Source organism: Narcine bancroftii, chromosome 13, assembly GCF_036971445.1.
Source record: "Narcine bancroftii isolate sNarBan1 chromosome 13, sNarBan1.hap1, whole genome shotgun sequence".
NCBI classification, from domain to species: domain Eukaryota; kingdom Metazoa; phylum Chordata; class Chondrichthyes; order Torpediniformes; family Narcinidae; genus Narcine; species Narcine bancroftii.
This window is the reverse complement of record NC_091481.1, coordinates 38,131,247-38,147,445: the sequence shown is the minus strand read 5'-3', so window position 1 is coordinate 38,147,445 and position 16,199 is coordinate 38,131,247. Positions and strand designations below refer to the sequence as shown.

General features: G+C 42.5%; 1 protein-coding gene across 3 annotated transcripts in view; it reads left to right on the top strand.

The window, feature by feature from the left end:
- LOC138748290 (chloride anion exchanger-like) overlaps positions 1–16,199 on the top strand; it is a 257,498-nt gene that overhangs the window by 148,206 nt on the left and 93,093 nt on the right. The window lies entirely within an intron of this gene.

The window sequence follows — 16,199 nt, the reverse complement described above, 5'->3', positions numbered from 1 at the left end:
CAGCATAAGTTAGATGTGCCATCGTGTCATATAACCATTGAGTGTGAGTAGGAGGGACGGCATCTCTCCATCTCATCGATATTGATCATTCAACATACGTTAGATGTGCCATCGTGTCATATAACCATTGAGTGTGAGAAGGAGGGCGGCATCTCTCCATCTCATCGATATTGATCATTCAACATACGTTAGATGTGCCATCGTGTCATATAACCATTGAGTGTGATAAGGAGGGACGGCATCTCTCCATCTCATCGATATTGATCATTCAGCATAAGTTAGATGTGCCATCGTGTCATATAACCATTGAGTGTGAGAAGGAGGGACGGCATCTCTCCATCTCATCGATATTGATCATTCAGCATAAGTTAGATGTGCCATCGTGTCATATAACCATTGAGTGTGAGAAGGAGGGACGGCATCTCTCCATCTCATCGATATTTATCATTCAGCATAAGTTAGATGTGCCATCGTGTCATATAACCATTGAGTGTGAGAAGGAGGGACGGCATCTCTCCATCTCATCGATATTGATCATTCAACATAAGTTAGATGTGCCATCGTGTCATATAACCATTGAGTGTGAGAAGGAGGGACGGCATCTCTCCATCTCATCGATATTGATCATTCAACATAAGTTAGATGTGCCATCGTGTCATATAATCATTGAGTGTGAGAAGGAGGGACGGCATCTCTCCATCTCATCGATATTGATCATTCAGCATGTTAGATGTGCCATCGTGTCATATAACCATTGAGTGTGAGAAGGAGGGACGGCATCTCTCCATCTCATCGGTATTGATCATTCAGCATAAGTTAGATGTGCCATCGTGTCATATAACCATTGAGTGTGAGAAGGAGGGACGGCATCTCTCCATCTCATCGATATTGATCATTCAGCATAGGTTAGATGTGCCATCGTGTCATATAACCATTGAGTGTGAGAAGAAGGGACGGCATCTCTCCATCTCATCGATATTGATCATTCAGCATAAGTTAGATGTGCCATCGTGTCATATAACCATTGAGTGTGAGAAGGAGGGACGGCATCTCTCCATCTCATCGATATTGATCATTCAGCATAAGTTAGATGTGCCATCGTGTCATATAACCATTGAGTGTGAGAAGGAGGGACGGCATCTCTCCATCTCATCGATATTGATCATTCAACATACGTTAGATGTGCCATTGTGTCATATAACCATTGAGTGTGAGAAGGAGGGACGGCATCTCTCCATCTCATCGATATTGATCATTCAACATAAGTTAGATGTGCCATCGTGACATATAACCATTGAGTGTGAGAAGGAGGGACAGCATCTCTCCATCTCATCGATATTGATCATTCAACATACTTTAGATGTGCCATCGTGACATATAACCATTGAGTGTGAGAAGGAGGGACGGCATCTCTCCATTTCATCAATATTGATCATTCAGCATGTTAGATGTGCCATCGTGTCATATAACCATTGAGTGTGAGAAGGAGGGACGGCATCTCTCCATCTCATCGATATTGATCATTCAGCATAAGTTAGATGTGCCATCGTGTCATATAACCATTGAGTGTGAGAAGGAGGGACGGTATCTCTGCATCTCATCAATATTGATCATTTATCATGTTAGATGTGCCATCGTGTCATATAACCATTGAGTGTGAGTAGGAGGGACGGCATCTCTCCATCTCATCAATATTGATCATTCAGCATGTTAGATGTGCCATCGTGTCATATAACCATTGAGTGTGAGAAGGAGGGACGGCATCTCTCCATCTCATCGATATTGATCATTCAGCATAAGTTAGATGTGCCATCGTGTCATATAACCATTGAGTGTGAGTAGGAGGGACGGCATCTCTCCATCTCATCGATATTGATCATTCAACATACGTTAGATGTGCCATCGTGTCATATAACCATTGAGTGTGAGAAGGAGGGACGGCATCTCTCCATCTCATCGATATTGATCATTCAGCATAAGTTAGATGTGCCATCGTGTCATATAACCATTGAGTGTGAGAAGGAGGGACGGCATCTCTCCATCTCATCGATATTGATCATTCAGCATAAGTTGGATGTGCCATCGTGTCATATAACCATTGAGTGTGAGAAGGAGGGACGGCATCTCTCCATCTCATCGATATTTATCATTCAGCATAAGTTAGATGTGCCATCGTGTCATATAACCATTGAGTGTGAGAAGGAGGGACGGCATCTCTCCATCTCATCGATATTGATCATTCAACATAAGTTAGATGTGCCATCGTGTCATATAACCATTGAGTGTGAGAAGGAGGGACGGCATCTCTCCATCTCATCGATATTGATCATTCAACATAAGTTAGATGTGCCATCGTGTCATATAATCATTGAGTGTGAGAAGGAGGGACGGCATCTCTCCATCTCATCGATATTGATCATTCAACATTAGTTAGATTTGCCATCATGTCATATAACCATTGAGTGTGAGAAGGAGGGACGGCATCTCTCCAGCTCATCGATATTGATCATTCAGCATGTTAGATGTGCCATCGTGTCATATAACCATTGAGTGTGAGAAGGAGGGACGGCATCTCTCCATCTCATCGATATTGATCATTCAACATAAGTTAGATGTGCCATCGTGACATATAACCATTGAGTGTGAGAAGGAGGGACAGCATCTCTCCATCTCATCGATATTGATCATTCAACATACGTTAGATGTGCCATCGTGTCATACAACCATTGAGTATTAGAAGGAGGGACGGCATCTCTCCATCTCATCGATATTGATCATTCAACATAAGTTAAATGTGCCATCGTGTCATATAACCATTGAGTGTGAGAAGGAGGGACGGCATCTCTCCATCTCATCGATATTGATCATTCAACATACGTTAGATGTGCCATCGTGTCATATAACCATTGAGTATGAGAAGGAGGGACGGCATCTCTCCATCTCATCGATATTGATCATCCAACATAAGTTAGATGTGCCATCGTGTCATATAACCATTGAGTGTGAGAAGGAGGGACAGCATCTCTCCATCTCATCGATATTGATCATTCAACATACGTTAGATGTGCCATCGTGTCATATAACCATTGAGTGTGAGAAGGAGGGACGGCATCTCTCCATCTCATCGATATTGATCATTCAACATAAGTTAGATGTGCCATCGTGTCATATAACCATTCAGTGTGAGAAGGAGGGACAGCATCTCTCCATCTCATCGATATTGATCATTCAACATACGTTAGATGTGCCATCGTGTCATATAACATTTGAGTGTGAGAAGGAGGGACGGCATCTCTCCATCTCATCGGTATTGATCATTCAACATAAGTTAGATGTACCATCGTGTCATATAACCATTGAGTGTGAGAAGGAGGGACGGCATCTCTCCATCTCATCGATATTGATCATTCAACATAAGTTAGATGTGCCATCGTGTCATATAACCATTGAGTGTGAGAAGGAGGGACGGCATCTCTCCATCTTATCGATATTGATCATTCAACATACGTTAGATGTGCCATTGTGTCATATAACCATTGAGTGTGAGAAGGAGGGACGGCATCTCTCCATCTCATCGATATTGATCATTCAACATAAGTTAGATGTGCCATCGTGACATGTAACCATTGAGTGTGAGAAGGAGGGACAGCATCTCTCCATCTCATCGATGTTGATCATTCAACATACGTTAGATGTGCCATCGTGTCATATAACCATTGAGTATTAGAAGGAGGGACGGCATCTCTCCATCTCATCGATATTGATCATTCAACATGTTAGATGTGCCATCGTGTCATATAACCATTGAGTGTGAGTAGGAGGGACGGCATCTCTCCATCTCATCGATATTGATCATTCAACATAAGTTAGATGTGCCATCGTGGTATATAACCATTGAGTGTGAGTAGGAGGGACGGCATCTCTCCATCTCATCGATATTGATCATTCAACATAAGTTAGATGTGCCATCGTGTCATATAACCATTGAGTGTAAGAAGGAGGGACGGCATCTCTCCATCTCATCGATATTGATCATTCAGCATAAGTTAGATGTGCCATCGTGTCATATAACCATTGAGTGTGAGAAGGTGGGACAGCATCTCTCCATCTCATCGATATTGATCATTCAGCATAAGTTAGATGTGCCATCGTGTCATATAAATATTGAGTGTGAGTAGGAGGGACGGCATCTCTCCATCTCATCGATATTGATCATTCAACATACGTTAGATGTGCCATCGTGTCATATAACCATTGAGTGTGAGAAGGAGGGCGGCATCTCTCCATCTCATCGATATTTATCATTCAACATACGTTAGATGTGCCATCGTGTCATATAACCATTGAGTGTGAGAAGGAGGGACGGCATCTCTCCATCTCATCGATATTGATCATTCAGCATAAGTTAGATGTGCCATCGTGTCATATAACCATTGAGTGTGAGAAGGAGGGACGGTATCTCTGCATCTCATCAATATTGATCATTTAGCATGTTAGATGTGCCATCGTGTCATATAACCATTGAGTGTGAGTAGGAGGGACGGCATCTCTCCATCTCATCAATATTGATCATTCAGCATGTTAGATGTGCCATCGTGTCATATAACCATTGTGTGTGAGAAGGAGGGACGGCATCTCTCCATCTCATCGATATTGATCATTCAGCATAAGTTAGATGTGCCATCGTGTCATATAACCATTGAGTGTGAGTAGGAGGGACGGCATCTCTCCATCTCATCAATATTGATCATTCAGCATGTTAGATGTGCCATCGTGTCATATAACCATTGAGTGTGAGTAGGAGGGACGGCATCTCTCCATCTCATCGATATTGATCATTCAACATAAGTTAGATGTGCCATCGTGTCATATAACCATTGAGTGTGAGAAGGAGGGACGGCATCTCTCCATCTCATCGATATTGATCATTCAGCATAAGTTAGATGTGCCATCGTGTCATATAACCATTGAGTGTGAGAAGGAGGGACGGCATCTCTCCATCTCATCGATATTTATCATTCAGCATAAGTTAGATGTGCCATCGTGTCATATAACCATTGAGTGTGAGAAGGAGGGACGGCATCTCTCCATCTCATCGATATTGATCATTCAACATAAGTTAGATGTGCCATCGTGTCATATAACCATTGAGTGTGAGAAGGAGGGACGGCATCTCTCCATCTCATCGATATTGATCATTCAACATAAGTTAGATGTGCCATCGTGTCATATAATCATTGAGTGTGAGAAGGAGGGACGGCATCTCTCCATCTCATCGATATTGATCATTCAGCATGTTAGATGTGCCATCGTGTCATATAACCATTGAGTGTGAGAAGGAGGGACGGCATCTCTCCATCTCATCGGTATTGATCATTCAGCATAGGTTAGATGTGCCATCGTGTCATATAACCATTGAGTGTGAGAAGGAGGGACGGCATCTCTCCATCTCATCGATATTGATCATTCAGCATAGGTTTGATGTGCCATCGTGTCATATAACCATTGAGTGTGAGAAGAAGGGACGGCATCTCTCCATCTCATCGATATTGATCATTCAGCATAAGTTAGATGTGCCATCGTGTCATATAACCATTGAGTGTGAGAAGGAGGGACGGCATCTCTCCATCTCATCGATATTGATCATTCAGCATAAGTTAGATGTGCCATCGTGTCATATAACCATTGAGTGTGAGAAGGAGGGACGGCATCTCTCCATCTCATCGATATTGATCATTCAACATACGTTAGATGTGCCATTGTGTCATATAACCATTGAGTGTGAGAAGGAGGGACGGCATCTCTCCATCTCATCGATATTGATCATTCAACATAAGTTAGATGTGCCATCGTGACATATAACCATTGAGTGTGAGAAGGAGGGACAGCATCTCTCCATCTCATCGATATTGATCATTCAACATACGTTAGATGTGCCATCGTGACATATAACCATTGAGTGTGAGAAGGAGGGACGGCATCTCTCCATTTCATCAATATTGATCATTTAGCATGTTAGATGTGCCATCGTGTCATATAACCATTGAGTGTGAGAAGGAGGGACGGCATCTCTCCATCTCATCGATATTGATCATTCAGCATAAGTTAGATGTGCTATCGTGTCATATAACCATTGAGTGTGAGAAGGAGGGACGGTATCTCTGCATCTCATCAATATTGATCATTTAGCATGTTAGATGTGCCATCGTGTCATATAACCATTGAGTGTGAGTAGGAGGGACGGCATCTCTCCATCTCATCAATATTGATCATTCAGCATGTTAGATGTGCCATCGTGTCATATAACCATTGAGTGTGAGAAGGAGGGACGGCATCTCTCCATCTCATCGATATTGATCATTCAGCATAAGTTAGATGTGCCATCGTGTCATATAACCATTGAGTGTGAGTAGGAGGGACGGCATCTCTCCATCTCATCAATATTGATCATTCAGCATGTTAGATGTGCCATCGTGTCATATAACCATTGAGTGTGAGTAGGAGGGACGGCATCTCTCCATCTCATCGATATTGATCATTCAACATAAGTTAGATGTGCCATCGTGTCGTATAACCATTGAGTGTGAGTAGGAGGGACGGCATCTCTCCATCTCATCGATATTGATCATTCAACATACGTTAGATGTGCCATCGTGTCATATAACCATTAAGTGTGAGAAGGAGGGACGGCATCTCTCCATCTCATCGATATTGATCATTCAGCATAAGTTAGATGTGCCATCGTGTCATATAACCATTGAGTGTGAGAAGGTGGGACAGCATCTCTCCATCTCATCGATATTGATCATTCAGCATAAGTTAGATGTGCCATCGTGTCATATAACCATTGAGTGTGAGTAGGAGGGACGGCATCTCTCCATCTCATCGATATTGATCATTCAACATACGTTAGATGTGCCATCGTGTCATATAACCATTGAGTGTGAGAAGGAGGGCGGCATCTCTCCATCTCATCGATATTGATCATTCAACATACGTTAGATGTGCCATCGTGTCATATAACCATTGAGTGTGAGAAGGAGGGACGGCATCTCTCCATCTCATCGATATTGATCATTCAGCATAAGTTAGATGTGCCATCGTGTCATATAACCATTGAGTGTGAGAAGGAGGGACGGCATCTCTCCATCTCATCGATATTGATCATTCAGCATAAGTTAGATGTGCCATCGTGTCATATAACCATTGAGTGTGAGAAGGAGGGACGGCATCTCTCCATCTCATCGATATTTATCATTCAGCATAAGTTAGATGTGCCATAGTGTCATATAACCATTGAGTGTGAGAAGGAGGGACGGGATCTCTCCATCTCATCGATATTGATCATTCAACATAAGTTAGATGTGCCATCGTGTCATATAACCATTGAGTGTGAGAAGGAGGGACGGCATCTCTCCATCTCATCGATATTGATCATTCAACATAAGTTAGATGTGCCATCGTGTCATATAATCATTGAGTGTGAGAAGGAGGGACGGCATCTCTCCATCTCATCGATATTGATCATTCAGCATGTTAGATGTGCCATCGTGTCATATAACCATTGAGTGTGAGAAGGAGGGACGGCATCTCTCCATCTCATCGGTATTGATCATTCAGCATAAGTTAGATGTGCCATCGTGTCATATAACCATTGAGTGTGAGAAGGAGGGACGGCATCTCTCCATCTCATCGATATTGATCATTCAACATAAGTTAGATTTGCCATCATGTCATATAACCATTGAGTGTGAGAAGGAGGGATGGCATCTCTCCAGCTCATCGATATTGATCATTCAGCATGTTAGATGTGCCATCGTGTCATATAACCATTGAGTGTGGGAAGGAGGGACGGCATCTCTCCATCTCATCGATATTAATCATTCAGCATAAGTTAGATGTGCCATCGTGTCATATAACCATTGAGTGTGAGAAGAAGGGACGGCATCTCTCCATCTCATCGATATTGATCATTCAGCATAAGTTAGATGTGCCATCGTGTCATATAACCATTGAGTGTGAGAAGGAGGGACGGCATCTCTCCATCTCATTGATATTGATCATTCAACATAAGTTAGATGTGCCATCGTGTCATATAACCATTGAGTGTGAGAAGGAGGGACGGCATCTCTCCATCTCATCGATATTGATCATTCAACATACGTTAGATGTGCCATTGTGTCATATAACCATTGAGTGTGAGAAGGAGGGACGGCATCTCTCCATCTCATCGATATTGATCATTCAACATAAGTTAGATGTGCCATCGTGACATATAACCATTGAGTGTGATAAGGAGGGACAGCATCTCTCCATCTCATCGATATTGATCATTCAACATACGTTAGATGTGCCATCGTGTCATATAACCATTGAGTATTAGAAGGAGGGACGGCATCTCTCCATCTCATCGATATTGATCATTCAACATAAGTTAAATGTGCCATCGTGTCATATAACCATTGAGTGTGAGAAGGAGGGACGGCATCTCTCCATCTCATCGATATTGATCATTCAACATACGTTAGATGTGCCATCGTGTCATATAACCATTGAGTGTGAGAAGGAGGGACGGCATCTCTCCATCTCATCGATATTGATCATCCAACATAAGTTAGATGTGCCATCGTGTCATATAACCATTGAGTGTGAGAAGGAGGGACAGCATCTCTCCATCTCATCGATATTGATCATTCAACATACGTTAGATGTGCCATCGTGTCATATAACCATTGAGTGTGAGAAGGAGGGACGGCATCTCTGCATCTCATCAATATTGATCATTTAGCATGTTGGATGTGCCATCGTGTCATATAACCATTGAGTGTGAGAAGGAGGGACGGCATCTCTCCATCTCATCGATATTGATCATTCAGCATAAGTTAGATGTGCCATCGTGTCATATAACCATTGAGTGTGAGAAGGTGGGACAGCATCTCTCCATCTCATCGATATTGATCATTCAGCATAAGTTAGATGTGCCATCGTGTCATATAACTATTGAGTGTGAGTAGGAGGGACGGCATCTCTCCATCTCATCGATATTGATCATTCAACATACGTTAGATGTGCCATCTTGTCATATAACCATTGAGTGTGAGAAGGAGGGCGGCATCTCTCCATCTCATCGATATTGATCATTCAACATACGTTAGATGTGCCATCTTGTCATATAACCATTGAGTGTGAGAAGGAGGGACGGCATCTCTCCATCTCATCGATATTGATCATTCAGCATAAGTTAGATGTGCCATCGTGTCATATAACCATTGAGTGTGAGAAGGAGGGACGGCATCTCTCCATCTCATCGATATTGATCATTCAGCATAAGTTAGATGTGCCATCGTGTCATATAACCATTGAGTGTGAGAAGGAGGGACGGCATCTCTCCATCTCATCGATATTTATCATTCAGCATAAGTTAGATGTGCCATCGTGTCATATAACCATTGAGTGTGAGAAGGAGGGACGGCATCTCTCCATCTCATCGATATTGATCATTCAACATAAGTTAGATGTGCCATCGTGTCATATAACCATTGAGTGTGAGAAGGAGGGACGGCATCTCTCCATCTCATCGATATTGATCATTCAACATAAGTTAGATGTGCCATCGTGTCATATAATCATTGAGTGTGAGAAGGAGGGACGGCATCTCTCCATCTCATCGATATTGATCATTCAACATTAGTTAGATTTGCCATCATGTCATATAACCATTGAGTGTGAGAAGGAGGGACGGCATCTCTCCAGCTCATCGATATTGATCATTCAGCATGTTAGATGTGCCATCGTGTCATATAACCATTGAGTGTGAGAAGGAGGGACGGCATCTCTCCATCTCATCGATATTGATCATTCAACATAAGTTAGATGTGCCATCGTGACATATAACCATTTAGTGTGAGAAGGAGGGACAGCATCTCTCCATCTCATCGATATTGATCATTCAACATACGTTAGATGTGCCATCGTGTCATATAACCATTGAGTATTAGAAGGAGGGACGGCATCTCTCCATCTCATCGATATTGATCATCCAACATAAGTTAGATGTGCCATCGTGTCATATAACCATTGAGTGTGAGAAGGAGGGACAGCATCTCTCCATCTCATCGATATTGATCATTCAACATACGTTAGATGTGCCATCGTGTCATATAACCATTGAGTGTGAGAAGGAGGGACGGCATCTCTCCATCTCATCGATATTGATCATTCAACATAAGTTAGATGTGCCATCGTGTCATATAACCATTCAGTGTGAGAAGGAGGGACAGCATCTCTCCATCTCATCGATATTGATCATTCAACATACGTTAGATGTGCCATCGTGTCATATAACATTTGAGTGTGAGAAGGAGGGACGGCATCTCTCCATCTCATCGGTATTGATCATTGAACATAAGTTAGATGTACCATCGTGTCATATAACCATTGAGTGTGAGAAGGAGGGACGGCATCTCTCCATCTCATCGATATTGATCATTCAACATAAGTTAGATGTGCCATCGTGTCATATAACCATTGAGTGTGAGAAGGAGGGACGGCATCTCTCCATCTCATCGATATTGATCATTCAACATACGTTAGATGTGCCATTGTGTCATATAACCATTGAGTGTGAGAAGGAGGGACGGCATCTCTCCATCTCATCGATATTGATCATTCAACATAAGTTAGATGTGCCATCGTGACATGTAACCATTGAGTGTGAGAAGGAGGGACAGCATCTCTCCATCTCATCGATGTTGATCATTCAACATACGTTAGATGTGCCATCGTGTCATATAACCATTGAGTATTAGAAGGAGGGACGGCATCTCTCCATCTCATCGATATTGATCATTCAACATGTTAGATGTGCCATCGTGTCATATAACCATTGAGTGTGAGTAGGAGGGACGGCATCTCTCCATCTCATCGATATTGATCATTCAACATAAGTTAGATGTGCCATCGTGGTATATAACCATTGAGTGTGAGTAGGAGGGACGGCATCTCTCCATCTCATCGATATTGATCATTCAACATAAGTTAGATGTGCCATCGTGTCATATAACCATTGAGTGTGAGAAGGAGGGACGGCATCTCTCCATCTCATCGATATTGATCATTCAGCATAAGTTAGATGTGCCATCGTGTCATATAACCATTGAGTGTGAGAAGGTGGGACAGCATCTCTCCATCTCATCGATATTGATCATTCAGCATAAGTTAGATGTGCCATCGTGTCATATAAATATTGAGTGTGAGTAGGAGGGACGGCATCTCTCCATCTCATCGATATTGATCATTCAACATACGTTAGATGTGCCATCGTGTCATATAACCATTGAGTGTGAGAAGGAGGGCGGCATCTCTCCATCTCATCGATATTTATCATTCAACATACGTTAGATGTGCCATCGTGTCATATAACCATTGAGTGTGAGAAGGAGGGACGGCATCTCTCCATCTCATCGATATTGATCATTCAGCATAAGTTAGATGTGCCATCGTGTCATATAACCATTGAGTGTGAGAAGGAGGGACGGTATCTCTGCATCTCATCAATATTGATCATTTAGCATGTTAGATGTGCCATCGTGTCATATAACCATTGAGTGTGAGTAGGAGGGACGGCATCTCTCCATCTCATCAATATTGATCATTCAGCATGTTAGATGTGCCATCGTGTCATATAACCATTGAGTGTGAGAAGGAGGGACGGCATCTCTCCATCTCATCGATATTGATCATTCAGCATAAGTTAGATGTGCCATCATGTCATATAACCATTGAGTGTGAGTAGGAGGGACGGCATCTCTCCATCTCATCAATATTGATCGTTCAGCATGTTAGATGTTCCATCGTGTCATATAACCATTGAGTGTGAGTAGGAGGGACGGCATCTCTCCATCTCATCGATATTGATCATTCAACATAAGTTAGATGTGCCATCGTGTCATATAACCATTGAGTGTGAGTAGGAGGGACGGCATCTCTCCATCTCATCGATATTGATCATTCAACATAAGTTAGATGTGCCATCGTGTCATATAACCATTGAGTGTGAGAAGGAGGGACGGCATCTCTCCATCTCATCGATATTGATCATTCAGCATAAGTTAGATGTGCCATCGTGTCATATAACCATTGAGTGTGAGAAGGTGGGACAGCATCTCTCCATCTCATCGATATTGATCATTCAGCATAAGTTAGATGTGCCATCGTGTCATATAACCATTGAGTGTGAGTAGGAGGGACGGCATCTCTCCATCTCATCGATATTGATCATTCAACATACGTTAGATGTGCCATCGTGTCATATAACCATTGAGTGTGAGAAGGAGGGCGGCATCTCTCCATCTCATCGATATTGATCATTCAACATACGTTAGATGTGCCATCGTGTCATATAACCATTGAGTGTGAGAAGGAGGGACGGCATCTCTCCATCTCATCGATATTGATCATTCAGCATAAGTTAGATGTGCCATCGTGTCATATAACCATTGAGTGTGAGAAGGAGGGACGGCATCTCTCCATCTCATCGATATTGATCATTCAGCATAAGTTAGATGTGCCATCGTGTCATATAACCATTGAGTGTGAGAAGGAGGGACGGCATCTCTCCATCTCATCGATATTTATCATTCAGCATAAGTTAGATGTGCCATCGTGTCATATAACCATTGAGTGTGAGAAGGAGGGACGGCATCTCTCCATCTCATCGATATTGATCATTCAACATAAGTTAGATGTGCCATCGTGTCATATAACCATTGAGTGTGAGAAGGAGGGACGGCATCTCTCCATCTCATCGATATTGATCATTCAACATAAGTTAGATGTGCCATCGTGTCATATAATCATTGAGTGTGAGAAGGAGGGACGGCATCTCTCCATCTCATCGATATTGATCATTCAGCATGTTAGATGTGCCATCGTGTCATATAACCATTGAGTGTGAGAAGGAGGGACGGCATCTCTCCATCTCATCGGTATTGATCATTCAGCATAAGTTAGATGTGCCATCGTGTCATATAACCATTGAGTGTGAGAAGGAGGGACGGCATCTCTCCATCTCATCGATATTGATCATTCAGCATAGGTTAGATTTGCCATCGTGTCATATAACCATTGAGTGTGAGAAGAAGGGACGGCATCTCTCCATCTCATCGATATTGATCATTCAGCATAAGTTAGATGTGCCATCGTGTCATATAACCATTGAGTGTGAGAAGGAGGGACGGCATCTCTCCATCTCATCGATATTGATCATTCAGCATAAGTTAGATGTGCCATCGTGTCATATAACCATTGAGTGTGAGAAGGAGGGACGGCATCTCTCCATCTCATCGATATTGATCATTCAACATACGTTAGATGTGCCATTGTGTCATATAACCATTGAGTGTGAGAAGGAGGGACGGCATCTCTCCATCTCATCGATATTGATCATTCAACATAAGTTAGATGTGCCATCGTGACATATAACCATTGAGTGTGAGAAGGAGGGACAGCATCTCTCCATCTCATCGATATTGATCATTCAACATACTTTAGATGTGCCATCGTGACATATAACCATTGAGTGTGAGAAGGAGGGACGGCATCTCTCCATTTCATCAATATTGATCATTCAGCATGTTAGATGTGCCATCGTGTCATATAACCATTGAGTGTGAGAAGGAGGGACGGCATCTCTCCATCTCATCGATATTGATCATTCAGCATAAGTTAGATGTGCCATCGTGTCATATAACCATTGAGTGTGAGAAGGAGGGACGGTATCTCTGCATCTCATCAATATTGATCATTTATCATGTTAGATGTGCCATCGTGTCATATAACCATTGAGTGTGAGTAGGAGGGACGGCATCTCTCCATCTCATCAATATTGATCATTCAGCATGTTAGATGTGCCATCGTGTCATATAACCATTGAGTGTGAGAAGGAGGGACGGCATCTCTCCATCTCATCGATATTGATCATTCAGCATAAGTTAGATGTGCCATCGTGTCATATAACCATTGAGTGTGAGTAGGAGGGACGGCATCTCTCCATCTCATCGATATTGATCATTCAACATACGTTAGATGTGCCATCGTGTCATATAACCATTGAGTGTGAGAAGGAGGGACGGCATCTCTCCATCTCATCGATATTGATCATTCAGCATAAGTTAGATGTGCCATCGTGTCATATAACCATTGAGTGTGAGAAGGAGGGACGGCATCTCTCCATCTCATCGATATTGATCATTCAGCATAAGTTGGATGTGCCATCGTGTCATATAACCATTGAGTGTGAGAAGGAGGGACGGCATCTCTCCATCTCATCGATATTTATCATTCAGCATAAGTTAGATGTGCCATCGTGTCATATAACCATTGAGTGTGAGAAGGAGGGACGGCATCTCTCCATCTCATCGATATTGATCATTCAACATAAGTTAGATGTGCCATCGTGTCATATAACCATTGAGTGTGAGAAGGAGGGACGGCATCTCTCCATCTCATCGATATTGATCATTCAACATAAGTTAGATGTGCCATCGTGTCATATAATCATTGAGTGTGAGAAGGAGGGACGGCATCTCTCCATCTCATCGATATTGATCATTCAACATTAGTTAGATTTGCCATCATGTCATATAACCATTGAGTGTGAGAAGGAGGGACGGCATCTCTCCAGCTCATCGATATTGATCATTCAGCATGTTAGATGTGCCATCGTGTCATATAACCATTGAGTGTGAGAAGGAGGGACGGCATCTCTCCATCTCATCGATATTGATCATTCAACATAAGTTAGATGTGCCATCGTGACATATAACCATTGAGTGTGAGAAGGAGGGACAGCATCTCTCCATCTCATCGATATTGATCATTCAACATACGTTAGATGTGCCATCGTGTCATACAACCATTGAGTATTAGAAGGAGGGACGGCATCTCTCCATCTCATCGATATTGATCATTCAACATAAGTTAAATGTGCCATCGTGTCATATAACCATTGAGTGTGAGAAGGAGGGACGGCATCTCTCCATCTCATCGATATTGATCATTCAACATACGTTAGATGTGCCATCGTGTCATATAACCATTGAGTATGAGAAGGAGGGACGGCATCTCTCCATCTCATCGATATTGATCATCCAACATAAGTTAGATGTGCCATCGTGTCATATAACCATTGAGTGTGAGAAGGAGGGACAGCATCTCTCCATCTCATCGATATTGATCATTCAACATACGTTAGATGTGCCATCGTGTCATATAATCATTGAGTGTGAGAAGGAGGGACGGCATCTCTCCATCTCATCGATATTGATCATTCAACATAAGTTAGATGTGCCATCGTGTCATATAACCATTCAGTGTGAGAAGGAGGGACAGCATCTCTCCATCTCATCGATATTGATCATTCAACATACGTTAGATGTGCCATCGTGTCATATAACATTTGAGTGTGAGAAGGAGGGACGGCATCTCTCCATCTCATCGGTATTGATCATTCAACATAAGTTAGATGTACCATCGTGTCATATAACCATTGAGTGTGAGAAGGAGGGACGGCATCTCTCCATCTCATCGATATTGATCATTCAACATAAGTTAGATGTGCCATCGTGTCATATAACCATTGAGTGTGAGAAGGAGGGACGGCATCTCTCCATCTCATCGATATTGATCATTCAACATACGTTAGATGTGCCATTGTGTCATATAACCATTGAGTGTGAGAAGGAGGGACGGCATCTCTCCATCTCATCGATATAGATCATTCAACATAAGTTAGATGTGCCATCGTGACATGTAACCATTGAGTGTGAGAAGGAGGGACAGCATCTCTCCATCTCATCGATGTTGATCATTCAACATACGTTAGATGTGCCATCGTGTCATATAACCATTGAGTATTAGAAGGAGGGACGGCATCTCTCCATCTCATCGATATTGATCATTCAACATGTTAGATGTGCCATCGTGTCATATAACCATTGAGTGTGAGTAGGAGGGACGGCATCTCTCCATCTCATCGATATTGATCATTCAACATAAGTTAGATGTGCCATCGTGGTATATAACCATTGAGTGTGAGTAGGAGGGACGGCATCTCTCCATCTCATCGATATTGATCATTCAACATAAGTTAGATGTGCCATCGTGTCATATAACCATTGAGTGTGAGAAGGAGGGACGGC